The following is a 16807-nucleotide window of genomic DNA, read 5'->3' on the forward strand; positions in this document are numbered from 1 at the left end:
AGCCTTGTTATTGTTGTATTTAGCCACAGTTATCAGATACACATGTACAACTAGTCAAAGGAGCAAGAACTTTCATTGCCTTTGGTTCAGTACAACCTCTCAACGCAGATATGGCAAATGAGTTTGCAAAAATCTCAGTAAACTAGACTTCACACTTGTTATCTTTGGCAAATTTCTCTCACCTTCTTGCTTCTTAAGCTTTTTTTCCATCTCAGGGTCTTTCTGTTTTTTCCTTCCTTCCTCCTGTACCTCTTTCTTTTCTATTCTCATTCATCCACGGAGTTTCCAGTAAACTAGACTTCACAGTACCACTCTTTATTAGAAATGCTGCTAATGCCAGTTCCCTTTCCAACATTTGAATTCACTGTATTCATTTGGAAAACTATGTTTGACAGTCTCCATGTCCACAATATATAACAGTTATTGAAAATAAATTAACAACAGTAACAATTTTAACATGATAACTATCCTAATTTAACAGGTATGTAAATATATTTTAAAAAATCAGGATTTTTTAATTGATTTTCAAGTTTTAGTGAGCTAGATTTCATTTTCAGGTAGATTTTGAGAATGTTATGTTGTACACATAGGGAATCGGTTCTAAAGTAAAAAGGATACCAGCTGAATACAGGTTCTGTATCTGTTTCTGGGAAGGGTCCAAATTCAAAATGTAGCTAGCCATACAAGAAGCCTGTATGAATAACTATTGCAGACTATTTGTCTGTGCTCATTGTGCCTTTACATTTTCTAAACATGAAGGCATGTTGCATTTTAACATCTGCTAAGCACAGGTTCTTTAGGCTATTAGATTGTCAGATAGTTTAATGCCACAGCTATCCAAATAAGACCATTATCACCTACAGGCATTTGAAAAGAATTCTTATACTGTTCTTCTCACATTGTCAACAAACTCCATTTCAGAACAGTAATAGACTTCAGAAAGAGACAGTAAATTAAAATGCACCACAGACTTTATTTAAAAAGTATACAAAACTGCAGAAATACTTACATTGCTTGCACTCCAACAATTTCAGTGACCTTTATGCCTCACTTGGTGTTCGCATATTGCTTTACAAATAAAGAACTGCAAACATCTGGAACAAAAAATAATGTAGCACCAAGTTTGTAAGCAAGAACAATTCTCCCCCCCTCCCAAAACTAAAAGAAGTTTAAGCACCATAATGAAAGAACTCTGCAGCACCTATTTCAGTATTTGCTAAGGAATATGCACAGATTATTTGGATCACATATAATACAATCAATCAGAAAACCTGTGATAAGCAGCATCGCTACTTTCTCAGTTACATTCTTTATTAGTGGTACAGTGTCACAATATAAATTGAAATAGTTATTTGCACATAATACAAAAAAATAACCCTTCATAAAGTTTATACTGTGCTAGGAATCATGTATTGAACTTAAAAATCGATATATAATATTTGATATTAAATAATGTGCAGAGACAGGTACACTTAGCCGAATGCATGCAATCACATTTTCTCTAACTTGAAGGCAAATATGCAAACAGCAGTTTATTACTTTACTGTATACATACTTCACACGTCACGTGAGAGCTGTGAACTAAGTTTCTCAAGTTTTCTACTGTTCTCTATCCTCAAGCATAGTGGTTTTAAAACCAAATGATGAAATGAATTTTGGATAGTAGCATTCATTAGCAGTTACAGAATAGTATTACTAAGACAACCAGCTGGGGGCACTATGATTTCCACAGCAGACACACTGTGGTGGTGCATTCCTTCCCCCCTCTCTGGGCTGATCTATGAACTCGGGAAGTCTCATTAGGCCTTAGCATAAGCGTAATGAGTTGGGCGGTTAAGCGTCCCTTGACCGTACCAGGAACTCTTGCGTGGCTAACACAGGGAGCTGCACTGACCGTACTAAAGACTCCTGTTGCCTGGCGGAGGCTGGCTACGGGAGTAGGGATAATTAGTCATTTCCTGACAACCTTGGGACAGATCTCAGTCCTCTCCTGACAGCCTTGGACCATCCTGTATCTGAGTCTTTAGTCATTCTCTGACAGCCTTGGAGCCTTCCTTATCTGAATCGTCACTTGTGAAATGGTGCCAGTGCTACTGGAATCCCAGTAATTTGCTGATGACTAAAGCCAATCATCTCCCGAACCCATGAACAGCGGTACTGAGACCCTTTGAGCTCTCCTGGACCACAGCAGGCTGCGACCAGCATCTCCCTCTGACTGGGACGCCTCTCAGAGCTCACAAACTCTTCAGTTTGCGAAGATCGGAGGTCTGCCGCCAAAAGCGAATGGGACTTGGGCTGATGCTCTTTGCTCCTTGAGGCTCAATCCTTCGCCTGTTGAGAAAGATGCTGAAGCATTTGACGTGAATAGTTTCACTGAACTTGAGGGGAGTTTTTAACAGGTATATCTCTTTTACTTGCTTACATGTATATCCCTCAGTGTCTTTGTGCATGTGTGTGTGTACTAACCTGAATATTCCATAGCAAGTATATTAATCTATACATAAGTCACTGTCGTGAATTTTATTCAATTGTGAATAAATCTCAGGTTCCTATTATAATCCCTTTAGACATAAACCGTTGCCTAAGTCTGAGACTAGGAGTTGATCCAGCGGCACTTAAGCTCCAACAGGAGTTTAGGAAACAAGGGGGTCTTCTCTGAACCTCGTGACTCAACAGGAGGGTCTCCCTTATCTTTTTGTATTCCATTAGACATAAACCGTTTCCCAAGTCTGGGACTAGGATTGGATCCAGCCACACCCAAGCTCCATCACGAGTTTAGAAAGCAAGGGGATCTTCTCTGAACCTTGTGACTCAACAGGAGGGTCTCTCTTATCTTTTTACATTCCTGATCTCTGTACAAATCATCAGAAATCAATTCTAACTCGATCTTCCTTTGTATGTTTCTCTTTTACCCTATTGCATCTTTGGTCTCTGTATACATAATTTTAGTTTGATTCTGACTTAATTTTCCCGTGTACGTTTCATCCATGTATTAAGTAACAGAGTGAACCTTACCATCGAATTCTGTGAGGTCATGCTTTTATAAATTCCTATTAAATCATTTTTGCTAATACCCTTGAAGGTGATTCTTTAAGCAGTTCAAACCACTCCATTTTGTGACACACATGAAGTCACTGGCAAAAAATAATTTTAAAAGGCAGCTATGAACTTAGCTATAATACCACAATCAATAAAGATTTATTCTTTAAATAAGTTCTTGACAATATATGACATTTACTAACATGGCTACTATTTGTTCTTCCAGAAAAGTAAAACAAAAAGTAAGACCTTGACATTGTTATATACTCAAGAATGCCTCCCTATACTGGGAAAAAAAAAAGTTGAAAAAATTCTCACATCATCCCTCAATTTTGAAGTGGAGAAAAAAACAACTCACTTTCAAGAAAATTTTTGTACAGGTTTCCAACATGCATACAGTAAAAGTCCATTAAACTGGTTTGGGGTTTTGTTTTTTGTTTTGTTTGTTTGTTTGTTTGCTTTTTAAAAAAGTATTTCTGATACCATGTACATTCATTTTCTTGAAATATTTTCCTACTAGAAAAGCCAAAGTGTGCTGAAAATGTCCAGACAACAGTTAAGCCAAAACTGTCAATGTCTTTGGAGAGTTAAATTTATAAACAACCTTAGCAACATAGGTCAAAATGCTGCTTATTCTAATCAGTGCTTTCACAGAAATCACTCTTTCCTCCCTCAAAAGGTGTATATCCCTTCTGTCTTTGCCATCAACAGGACTGATGAGCAATTCATCTGAATAATCAAGTTTCGGCTGAAGTCCTGCAGAGCTACCAGGACTCCTTGACTTGCCCAAGGCCTTCTCCCAAATACTCAATGAGATTGGCTGCAAGTTAAAACATTATGAACTAGAAACCTGGCAGGCTGACAGCGCCCACCACAGAGAATTTCCATAAGGCTACATTGACAGAGGTCTCTGAAACACACAGTGAAATGCAGGATCAGAATGGGATGGGACAAGGAGGAAATTCATAAAATTGTACTGGGGTGGGGGGGTAGATTTGGAAGCACACACACACACTATATATATACATACATACTACATAATTTTAATAAATATTTTCCAAATTACTATCAATCTTGACAACATACCTTGTGCAAACATTTCAGAGTGGGAAAGGCCTCAATAACTTGTAATAAATACTCAGTATCTACTAAAGTGCTGATATACTATTCCAAGAATCATAGAACGGTTTGGTTGGAAGGGACCTTTAAAGATCACCTAGTCCAACCCCCCCGCAATAAGCAGAGACATCTTCCACTAGAACAGGTTTCTCAAAGCCCCATCCAATCTGACCTTGAATGTTTCTAGGGATGGGGCACCTACTGCCTCGCTGGGCAACCTGTTCCAGTGTCTTACCACCCTCATCATAAAAAATTTCTTCCTTCTATCTAGTCTAAATCTACCCTATTTTAGTTTAAAACCATTACCCCTTGTCCTATTGCAACAGGTCCTGCCAAAAAGTTTGTCCCCGTCTTTCTTATAAGCCCCCTTTAAGGACCGAAAGGCTGCAACAAGGTGTCCCTGGAATGTTCTCTTCTCCAGGCTGAACAACATGAACTCTTTCAGCCTTTCTTCATAGGAGAGGTCTTCCATCCCTCTGATCATCTTTGCGGCCCTCCTCTAGACCCACCCCAACAGGTCCATGTCTTTCTTGTGCTGGGGGCTCCAGAGCTGCACGCAGTACTCCAGGTGGGGTCTCACCAGAGCAGAGTAGAGGGGGAGAATCACCTCCCTCGACCTGCTGGCAACAGTTTTTTTGATGCAGCCCAGGATACAGCTGGGCTTCTGGCCTGCAAGCACTCATTGCTGGCTCATGTCCAGCTTTTCATCCACCAGTACCAAGTCTTTCTCTGCAGGGCTGCTCTCAATCCCTTCATCCCTCAGACTGTATTATTACCGGGGTGTCCTCATTTCAGCTGGACTAAAGTTAATTTTCTTCTTAGTAGCTGGTACAGTGTTCTGTTTTGGACTTAGTGTGCAAATAATGTTGATAACACACTGATGGTTTAGTTCTTGCAAAGCAGAGCTTTATCCTAAGTTAAGGATTTTTCAGTTTCCCATACTCTACCAGCAAGCAGGTGTACAAGAAGCTGGGAGGGAACACAGCCAGGACGGCTGACCCAAACTAGCCAAAGGGATATTCCATACCATAGAACATCATGCTCAGTACATAAACTGGGGGGAGTTGGCCACATCCCTGCTTGGGCATCAGTCAGCAGGTGGTGAGCAACTGCACTATGCATCACTTGTCTTTTCTTGGTTTTTTTTTTATTTTATTTTATGATACTCCTTTTCATTACAATTATTATCCTTTATTATTATTATTATTATTGTTAGTATTACATTTTATTTTACTTTAGTTATTCAATCATTCTTATCTCAACCCACAGGTTTTAACTTTTTTGTTTCCGATTCTCCTCCTCATTCCAGCAGCAGGAAGGGGAGTGAGCGAGCAGCTGCATGGTGCCTAGTTGCTGGCTGGGCTTAAACCACGACACAGAGGTTGCCCCAGCCCAGCTGCAGGACCTGGCACCTGGCCTTGCTGAACCTCGTGAGGTTCCCATGGGCCCACTTTTTGAGCTTGTCCAGGTCCCTCTGGATGGCATCCTGTCCCTCAGGCATGTCAACTGCACTCTCAGCTTGGTGTCATCTGCAAACTTTCTGAGGCTGTGCTCAATACCACTGTCTATGTCATGTGTGAAGATATTAAACAGTACTGGTCCCACTACAGACCCCTGAGGGACACCAGTTGTCATCAATCTTCATCTGGATGTTGAGCCATTGACCACTACCCTCTGGATGCAACCATCCAACCAATTCCTCATCCACCGAATAGTCCATCCATCAAATCTGTATCTCTCCAACTTAGAAGGAAGGATATTGTAGGGGACTGTGTCAAAGGCCTTACAGAAGTCCAGACAGATATCTGTAGCTCTTCCCTTGTCCACTGATGTGGTCACTCCATCATAGAAGGCCACTAGGTTGGTCAAACACAATTTGCCCTTGGTGAAGCCATGCTGGCTGCATCGAATCACCTCCCTGTCCTCCATGTGTCTTAGCATAGCTTCTAGGAGGATCTGTTCCATGATCTTCCCAGGCAGAGAGGTGAGGCTGACAGGTCGGTAGTTCCCAGGGTCCTCCTTTCTACCCTTTCTAAAAATGGGTGCAATGTTTCCCTTTTCCAGTCACTAGAGACTTCATCTGACTGACATGACTTGATCTCCAAAGACTTTCTCTAATCTGCAGCCAAAAATTTGGATCTTACCTGCATTTAGTGCAGAGGGTTGAAAGGATTTTCCTGTGCCTTACATTCTAACTTCAACTTTAAAGTCATTGATTTTGCTGTCAGTATAGTGAACAATCCAGGCAGCTGCCAGCAGCAACCAAAATGCAGTTGCCTTTAGTTACCTCCTCTGCCTTTGGGCCCAAAGAGCAGAAATATTGTTAGACTGGTTCTGCACCCTTTAAGCCTGAACTTTTGCAATGTACCAACTTTCTCCCTGTCATTCACTTCCTGAGCTTTAGTGAAACACTTCCTCAGAAGGGAGCTACACAAGTTATGTGTTGTCATATGCACAGTCAACTAGGTAGAAGTATCTATCTCACATTCCAGTAACTCAATGAGTAACAGTCATTTCCTCTATTTCAATTAAAATTACAATAAACAATTTCAATTAAAATAACAGCTACAACCGCAACAGCTGTACAGCATATGAAAAATAGGAACTATAATGAATTATTCTTGTTACTGTTATCTAATCATTGGCTTCTTGCACCACAGGTAAATTTTTGACCAATCAACATAAAAATTTTCTAAGCTGCTACCTACAATCCAAATGTAAGACTGACATAAAATTGGGAAAAGAGTTTAGAATAATATTCTCTGTCTGAAACACTGACAGTCTTCACTGAAGTATTTAACTCTCCACACCTTAGGGGCAGAAGAGGTCACAACTACCTTTGGTCTTGTTCCACAAATGCTAAGATCTCTAAATGATTGGTAACATTCAAATTCATGATTTTTCTCTAAAGACCTAAAACAGCCTTCTATTCCTTTTACAGACTGGTTAAATAATCAGGTAACATAAACAAACTTAAATAATCTTGTGTGGTTTTAGTGTTCAGTTCCAATCACAATTACCTAAACATGTTGTTGCATGATAACCCCAGTAGGCAGCTAAGCAGCATACAGCCACTAGCTCACTTCCCCAAACCCCCGCAGTGGGACAGGGAAAGAAGATTGGATAAATAAAAGCAAGAAAATTTGTGGGTCAAGATAAAAATAGATTAACAAGTGAAGGAGAAGTGGAAGAAGAAAAAAAGAAAATAAAACAAGTGATGCAAAGGCAATCACTCACCACCTCCCATGGATAAACTGATGCTCAGCCAAACAAAAGATGTTCCCAAACAAAAGATGGCTAACCGCCCTAAACATCCTCCTCTCCGTCTTATTGCTCAGCATGACCATCATATGGCTTGGAATATCTCTGGTTAGTTCAGGTCATTTGTCTGGTTGTGTCCCCTCCCAACCTCTTGCACAGCCCCAATCTATGCACTGGGGGACCAGAGTGAGAAACAGAGAAGGCCTTGATGCTGTGCAAGTACAGTTCAGGAATAGGTAAAACATTAGTGTGTTATGTTCATTGTTTTGGTCACAAATGTAAAACACAGCACCATATGAGCTGCTATGAAGAAAATTAACTCCATCCCAGCCAGGCCCAGTACACACACACGTCATACATATATCAAATGATACAGGATACATGGTAGTGTAAAGAAAAGAGCTCCAAGAGATGAAAAAAAACCCACATGGTTTTGCTTAGTGGTTTACTCTTTTGCCTTCTAGCAGATGAAAGAAGTTGTTGTCTTTGAGTTTAAGATGTTCTGGTAAATCTAGCTGTCTTTTTGCCTCTTCAGTGTCTTCTTGAACTGCTGAAATGAGTGCCTCTGCAAAAGAGAAGTAAGAAAAGCAATATTTAAGAGCTGGTCTGAATTCTGAACACACAACAGCAACTGAAAAGGGTGTACTACAGAACAATCACAGGGGCAGAATATATTTATTATTATGAAGTTGGAAAAGCAACATTCTCTATTTCTAAAATGACGTGCTTTTATGCTTTTGACATGCGTTGCACTTTTCACTGCAGTAAACACTACTTTTTCCTTGTTCCAAGACATTTTATCAAAAAACTCAATGGAATTTCATTAACTGTTTCAGTGTTAACATCAATGCATTTTTAAAAGAAATGGACAGACTAGACTATAATGCTTTTACAAGCAGCTCATGATTTTCAAGCTACTCCACAGATGACTGACATGACAATGTAATTTTCAGACTGAAATAAGTACTGATAGTCTGGAAGTTGTGGGGTTTTGCTTTTTTTAGTATGACCAATTTATATATTAGTGGATCCAGCTTAAAAAAACATTTTACTGAATAGTCAAAGGTAAGACATAGAATCACAGAATATCTTGAGTTGGAAGGGACCCATAAGGATCATTGAGTCCAACTCCCTGCTCCTTGCAGGACTACCTAAAACTAAAACATATCACTAGGACTGTCATCCAGACGCTCCTTGAACTCTGACAGGCTTGGGGCCATGACCACTTCCCTAGAGAGCCTGTTCCAGTGACCGACCACCCTCTCAGTGAAGAACCTTTTCCTAATGCGCAATCTGAACTTCCCCCGATGCAGCTTCTTTCCATTTCCTCGTGTCCTGTCGCTGACCACCAGAAAGAAGACATCAGCAGCTCCCCCTCCACTGCCCTCCATTAGGAAGTTGGAGACTGCCATGAGGTCACCCCTCAGCCTTCTCTTCTCCCAGGTGAACAAGCCAAGTGACCTCAGCTGCTCCTCAGAAATTTTGCCCTCGAGGTCTTTCACCATCTTGGTTGCCCCCCTCTGCACACACTGTAGTAGTCTGATGTCCTTCTTATACTGAGGTGCCCACAACTGCCCACAGTACTAGAGGTGGGGCCGTACCAGTGCAGTGTAGAGTGGGACAATCACCTCCCTCGACGGGCTAGCAATGCTGTGCTTGATGCACCCCAGCACACGGTTGGCCTTTTTGGCTGCCAGGGCACACTGTTGACTCATATTCAACTTGCCATCAGCCCAAACCCCCAGATCTCTTTCTGCAGGGCTGCTTTCCAACCTCTTGTCCCCTAGTTTGTACGTATAACCAGGATTACCCCATCCCAGGTGGAGAAGCCGGCACTTGGTCTTGTTAAATTTCATGTGGTTTGTTGATTGCCCAAGCTCTCTAGTCTATCCAGATCTCTCTGTAAGGCCTCTCTACCCTTGAGAAACAACTACATGAAACAGCTGATTACAAGAAACAGCTACCCTACATGAAACAGCTGATTATGAAGACAGAGGGAGAACAATGACACAGTACTTTCAATATGCAAGAACATGACAAATAAAACATTAGTTTAAGAGACCTGCAATGCTGACCTAAAGAACTGAAGTTTTTTTCTGATTGAATATATCTACGAATGACTATACTAAGAATCTCTCCATAAAAGTCATCTTTGAAACTGGGTAATGTGGTTTCCTAAAAGAAGAGAAATACGTGGACAATTATCATGACGCATTTTGAGTTTATTTCCCTTGTTGCAAGGATGTTGAGCTAATACCTCTAATTCTAATTCTGTTCCACACATATCAGGAAAACTAAGACACTTAGTCTAACATGTGTAACTCAAGATTAAGAGGCTAGAGCTTTTGATTATGTTAGTAGGGAGAATTGTACTTTGCATGGCATTTAAGAACATTGTGGTATTTATTTCAGAGATAAGATTTTCAAGGTAGCAAATGACAAATAATGCTTAGATTTGTTTGATCATTAAGTTGCTGAGTCCAAATAAGTGTAATGAATTTGATTGAAACAGTTGTTTTAAAGAGAGCTTTTACAGGTAACTCACAGGGTCTGAATTGATAAAATTCTACAGAGTGAAGGCAGCTACCTCCAAAGCAGGGATTCATGTCAAAATAAAACTGCTCCCAAGCAATTAAAACAAATTCTAACAGCAAACAGAATTTCTAACCTCATTTATGGATCAAATTCTGCGTATCTTATTTGAAGTCAATGTCTGGCTCATTTATTATAATCAAAGTACCACACAAAGCAAAATTCTTATCACTGATTTCTTAATATACATGTAGAAAGGATTCCATCCTATGCTCCAAATCATTTTAGGCACATCTCCATTTCCAACAGAGGCCCATCCATACTCTATACCAGTAGAGATATCAGAAGGAAAGTTTTCAACTACTTGCAGAAGAGTTAGCTGCAAAAATTTTAGAAAGTGTACATTTGTTTAGGAAAAGCACATCACAGAATTTTCAAACGCCTAAAAGCCAAGCTCTGCCTACATGCTATTTACAAGCAGAACACTGATGACAGTGATACAACGTGCCACTTACAAAGCATAAGCCAGAAAACAGCCTCATAAAACGTAGTCCCACATCTCCTAGGCATACTATTTCATAGTTATATACATTCTTTTCTATAGTTAAATAGTTAATTCAGTAGCTGAAATTAATAAACTAAAACACATGCAGTCTGAATGCATTTCACTATTAGGACTATCACTGCTTTAATACGGTCAAAGAACAGAAAAATGTCTCTTTTCCACTGTAAAGTAGCATCTTAGAATTACTTAAGTATTTGTAATTTTTTTTAGTAAGTAAAATATGTAAAAATAAATGAAGTTATTATTTTAGTCACCTGCCACTTTTTTCATGTCGCCTTTTAGGTTATTCATATTTGGGGATTTCTAGGATTTTCTTAGAAAACTGCAGACCTGAAATAAAATAGATTCCTCTCTGACTGAGGGGAATAAATCTAAGCCTTTAGCCAAACAACCGTCCTACTTTAAGTTCACACATGGGTAGAGCTCTTCATGCAAGGTTTCAAGCCAATTTTAAAGAATTTACAGTTAGTGGATTTCTATCCTAGCTCATAAGCAGAAAAAACCTCCCTCCCACATTCCCTGATATTAAGCCATATATAAACAATCAAGAGAAAAAAACCTAACTTTATATTAACAGATGTCATCACATGTCCAGTACCTCAAGATTTGTTATAGGAGGTTTTCTTGCCTATTAGGATTTGTGCAAATATGCCCACTGACTTCAGCTTATCTTTAGAAAAGGCTGAAATCCATTTGAATTGCACCTCTATCTGTATTCAGACAAGTCAAACAGAGAATGGCAATGGGAAAATGCACTTCTCTTTAGGACAGCTGCACTTGCTCTGCTTTTTAATCTCTGCATTACTTGCTTTACATTTCCTTCCTTAAAGCTACTTCCAGTGCCTGCTCCCTTTCTTGTCCTAATCTGAGATCTTACAAGTTTGTAAATTGAAAACGGACGTTTTTCAAACTGCTATGCACAGTGTGTATGATCGCTTTTCAGCATCTTGCAAATCACCATGATCATCATCGGATGAGCTAACCAACAAAAAAAAGCAAACAGAAAGAAATCGTTTAACAGAAGGTCGGAAAATAAAACAAATGAGTGAACCAGACTGCAAGCAATAGGGGAAAAAAAAAAAAAACCACAAACAACAAACAAAAATAAAGACCACCACAAAACGCTAACACGGAACAAGCCGAGCCTATTCCCAGAACGAGCGAGCCATGCCCGCAGCGCAGTGCAGCCTCGGCACCGCCGGCCGTGCCCGCCTTCCAAGGGGCTTCCCCACCTTCCCCTCTCCGGCAGTGGGGCCGGGCGCCCCTGCCCCTCCTGCGCGGCGGCGGCGGGAGCACGGCACGTCTGCGCTCAGCCGGCCCGAGCGGTGCGGGCTGCTGAGGGAGCCCCCCCGGGCCCGGCGTCTCACTGGCGGCTGCGCTCCAGCCCCGCCGCGGCCCCGGGACAGGGACCCGGTGCGGACCGCCGGCCCCGCGCGGGGGGACGGGGGTGGGCCGGGGCCGGCCCGGGCCCGGGCCCGGCTCCGCCGGGGCGAGCACCGAGCACCTCGCCGGTGGCCCTTCACGGGAGGCGTCAACCCCCCCCCCCCCGCCCCGCCCCGCCGCGGGCCGGTCCCCCCACGCACCCCGCTCACCGGTGGGGATGCCCGGCTCCTTGGAGCCTCTGCCGAAGCCCTTCACCACCTCCCCGCGGCAGAAATAGGGCAGGCGCCTCACGGCGGGCAGCTCCCAGCCCGGCCGCCCTGCGGAGCCGTTTCCAGCTGCGCGCAGCGCTCCCCTGCCCCGTGCTCTGGGGGCTACGGAGAGGAGGGAGGAGGGAAAGGGAAGAGGAGGAGGAGTTACCGGTGGAGCGCTCCAGCCCTCAATTCACAGAACTCTCCGGCAGGCACCTGCCTCCCCTCAAAAATGGACTCGCTCACACCCCACCCACCCATGCCGGCGGCGTTGAGGTGCCGCGCTGCTCAGGTGGGGGCCGCGCTGCTTCTCGTCCCTTCCCCCGGCCAGGCCGCGGGGGCCTGCTCGGAGGGAAGAAGGGGGGCCGCGAGGCCAGCGCGTTGCGCAGGGCCCGCTGCCGGCGGCTGCGCAGGGCAGGCCGCGGGCGGGGGCTCGCCCTGGCAACGAAAGCCTACGCGGCGGGAAGGGGGTCGTTGGTTTTGGGAGCTGAACCGAGGCGTGTCTCCGGAGGGAGGCAGGCGGCAGGGCTCGGGGCGAGCCGTCGCCGGCTGCTAAGCTCACGGGCGTGTCCTTCCCTGGTGCCGACAGGCTTCGTCAGGCTGCGCTCTCGGGGAGCAACTGGGTCTGGCGGGGCCGGCAGCCTTCGTGCGAGGAAGCGCAGAACGTGGGCAAGGCCTCCTCGCGGTGACGGGCAGCTGCCAGGCCTTGCTCTGTAAGCCCCGGACCGGAGAAGTCACGTCTCGCGCCCTTCGCCCCTGCCTAGAAACAGGGAATGGCTCTGCCCAGGTAATTCTGTTTTTCCTTTTTCTTTCAGAAAAAGCTCAAATACCTCACAATACGGCAGACATCTGGGGAAATTTGTGAAAATAGGGGGTTTTTCTTTTTTCTTTTTTTTTTTTGTGGTCATTAGGTAGTTATGACAAACTATAGTTGCTTGCTAGAGGTAAATAATTTGTGCTCTCCCATGATTCGTCAGCCTAGTACTGCAGGGTTTTCCTTCAGGAAATCCGGACAGAAACACTCATCCTGTATTCACTCCGTATTGGAAAGTAAAGCCCACCTCAACACTTCTTTAATTTCCTGTTGTCCTAGTTTCAGCTGGGATAGAGTTAACTGTCTTCCTAGTAGCTGGTACAGTGCTATGTTTTGAGTTCAGTATGCGAAGAATGTTGATAACACTGATGTTTTCAGTTGTTGCTCAGTAGTGTTTAGACTAATGTCAAGGATTTTTCAGCTTCTCAAGCCCCGCCAGCGAGAAAGCTGGAGGGGCACAAGAAGTTGGCACAGGACACAGCCAGGGCACCTGACCCAAACTGGCCAACGGGGTATTCCATACCATGTGATGTCACATCTAGTATAGGAACTGGGAAGGGGGGGTGGGGAATTGCCGTTCAGGGGGACTGGCTGGGTGTCAGTCAGCGGGTGGTGAGCAATTGCACTGCGCATCATTTGTACATTCCAATCCTTTCATTATTGCTGTTGTCATTTTATTAGTGTTATCATTATCATTATTAGTTTCTTCTTTTCTGTTCTATTAAACCATTCTTATCTCAACCCGCGGGTTTTGCTTCTTTTTTCCAATTTTCTCCCACTGGATGGGTGGGGAGTGAGCAGCTGCGTGGTGTTTAGTTGCTGGCTGGGGTTAAACCACGACACCTGTTTGCAGTCACTTTTCATGTCATAGGTGTGTTGAAACACTGCTTTAATATACCCAGCTGATTAACACTCTCTCTTCTATAGGCCTGATCCAGCTCAAATAAATTGAGTTTGTGTTCAAGATAGCGGATACAGGTGCATATTCAGGCTCCATTACATAGCAATCAGCCTAAGCTGGTCTGTTAATGTCAGCAGTATATATGCCAAATAAGTCTTGGGGGTCTTATTCAGGACTGCTGTAGCGTACTTGCACGTATTTATATAAAAGCACATACCAATATCTTGAAAAATCATCAAAGTCCCTGAACTGAACTCCCAGTCATTTCCAATTATTCCTATAAGTCACAGTTGCTAGCCTTACCAGTTTGATATAACTAGTTACAAAACTGCTGCTGGAGTTACCTCTAATTCTGTTGGCTAATTTTTTATAAGGTGTTGCGGTTTAACCCCAGCCAGCAATTAAGCACCATGCAGCTGCTCGCTCACTCCCCTTCCCGCCCCTGCCAGTGGGATGGGAGAGAGAATTGCGGGGGGGGGGGGGGGAGTAAAACTTCTAGGTTGAGATAAAGGCAGTTCAATAGGACAGAAATGGAAGGGAAAATAAGAACAATAAGAGAATATACAAAACAAGTGATGCACAATACAGTTGCTCACCACCTGCTGAGCAATGCCCAGCCAATCCCCAAGCCACGGTGCCCCCCAGCCAACTGCCCCCAGTTCATGTACTGGGCATGACGTATTATGGTATGGAATACCCCTTTGGCTCATTTGGGTCAGCTGTCTTTGCTGTGTCCCCTCCCAGTTTCTTGTGCACTCTCAGCCTCCACTGGCAGGGCAGTATGAAAAGCTGAAAAGTCATTGGCTTAGTATGAAGAGGGCTTAGCAACAACTAAAACACCAGTGTGTTATCAACATTATTCTCATCCTAAATCCAAAACACAGCACTATACCAGCTACTAAGAAGAAAATTAACTTTATTCCAGCCGAAACCGGAACGTAAGGAAAAGCAGCCCAAGTACCTGTGACGTGTTCATATCTAATTGCAGTCAAAGTTGATGGTAGCCAGTTCATTCTAATGATGGGGAACTGTCTTGAGAAACTGATTATGTCACACCACAAAATGCTGAATGCTACCAATTCACGGATCTGTGGACACTAGTTATTTTATAGGATAAAGCCAAAATTATTTGAAAAAATGATTCCACCTCAAATTTACCCTCTCTCCAATTCTTTTGTCTCTCATCCTACTTCCCAACCGTTTAATGCTAACATTTTAATTCATTGCTTCAGTTTGAGTAACTTTGACTGACTTACAGAATCATTACATAACTTCAGCTGAACAAAAAAGAATGGTGGTAATATATATAAAAGAAGGAAAAGTGGAAGAAAAAGAAGTCCTAAATATGCCACTAGTGCTTACATTCTGTTCTGCCATCTGACAGCATGGAGAGAGAGATGTTACAAAAAGTTTTATTAATGATATTTAGTAATCGAACTATCTGGGAACTATCTAAGCCCGAATATCAAAGTTGTTACTTAGTTGCCTATATTAATGACAGGCCATAACAGTAAACGATGTGACCACTCGCCCCTGGAATTTTGAGTTTATTTCAGCTGTAGAGCAAAAAAAAATTGTGAAGCAGGTACATTTATATTGTTCATAAAAGTTTATAATGAATTATGCCTTTGGTTATGATTTGCATATAAGGAGATGTATACTTGCGTACTTCCATTCTTTTTTAATTAATACTTCTTTCTGGAATAAATTTTTATGTTTTTGTGGCATCCACAAGATGGCACTCGATCTCTTTTTCAGTATCTGCAGATTTGGGCACAGGGTTTACAAATTTATCTCAGTAAAAGAGAGTAACAGAACAGATCTTGAGAAACTAAGTCAGATAAATATTTGCTTAAGAACTACATGGTTAGTAATTTCACAGAAGTCTCATTGATGGCTTATATCTCATTCTGTCAAATAGTTGTTAATATTAATCCTTCTTCCCAGGCGTGATGGGTTACTGTGATCCATGGTAAAAATTATTCATCCTTGATACTGGACACGTTTTTCTTTTGTAATAAAGAGTACTTAGTTCAGCTTGGAGGGAGGATTTTACTTAAGTAGAATTTAATTACCTGTATTCAAATTTAGTAGACATGTTTCTTCAAAAAGTGTAGCTGAATTTTAGTTACAAACGTGTATGCCAAGAGAAGCAGTTTAGTAGCTCATACCTGCAGTTAGAAAACACAGGCACTGTATCACACAGCTGGAATAGAATTTCTGCTCTGTGCTGATGCTACATTTTTTACAGCTATTGTTGTTAGTGAAAAGTTTTTAAGTATTTTTTCTACTGTACATAATAGCCATAAAAACCTAAAGAGAGCAGGTGTCGTGTCATCTGTGTAGGCTTTCTTTTGTCCGGGAATAGCTTGCATTGGCCCTCGCTTTTATACTCTTTATAGAAAACTGAAAAGGCCTTGTTAATTTTCAAGCTGCAAGGGAGAAACGTTTTCTACCTATGCAATAGCATCAGAAAGAGAAGATGAAAATGGTGGCCCTGGTGACTCACATTGCAGGGAGGAGGTAGCAAAGGAAATGGCTGCAACGCTTTTTCCTGCTTGCTTGTTATTATTTGTTAAGCTCATACTCTTCCTACCTTTCCTGGGCTGTACCTTGATATGAAAAGGAGTCCTTGAGCAACAGAGGTTGCCATTACAGCCTTGTTCACACACTAAGCAATGACCAAGCAAACAGGAAAAATTGTGGTGAAAATTTTCCCGCTGTTAAATGGAACTGGATGTTTATAATACTCCTGCCATCACTCAAATGTGATGCTGTCTCCCAAACACATGCAGGGAATGTCTGCATTTGTGCACAATACAGCACTAACCAGTATTGGGAGCCTTGCAGGAGACATTGAGGAGTTTGTGATCTTGAGCAAGCCATGTCTATTGCGCCTTGTACTTAAGGCCCATGTGTTCGCATGAGTAGATGCTGTAAGGGAA

At 42.6% G+C, this 16807-nt stretch overlaps 1 long non-coding RNA gene across 7 annotated transcripts in view; it reads right to left on the bottom strand.

The window, feature by feature from the left end:
* LOC128136743 (uncharacterized) overlaps positions 1-12356 on the bottom strand; it is a 34898-nt gene extending 22542 nt beyond the window's left edge. For 5 of the 7 annotated variants that reach the window (XR_008233467.1, XR_008233464.1, XR_008233465.1 and 2 more), the window contains exons 1-2: positions 12109-12348; positions 1010-7984 (exon numbers count right to left, since the gene is read on the bottom strand). This is a non-coding gene — a long non-coding RNA (uncharacterized LOC128136743). Of the gene's footprint in view, positions 1-953; positions 7985-12108 lie in introns of those variants that run through there. The other 2 variants (XR_008233466.1, XR_008233461.1) reach the window with 2 other exon arrangements.
* Positions 12357-16807: the final 4451 nt, after the last annotated feature.

The sequence above is a fragment of the Harpia harpyja genome, chromosome Z (assembly GCF_026419915.1).
Source record: "Harpia harpyja isolate bHarHar1 chromosome Z, bHarHar1 primary haplotype, whole genome shotgun sequence".
Taxonomy (NCBI): domain Eukaryota; kingdom Metazoa; phylum Chordata; class Aves; order Accipitriformes; family Accipitridae; genus Harpia; species Harpia harpyja.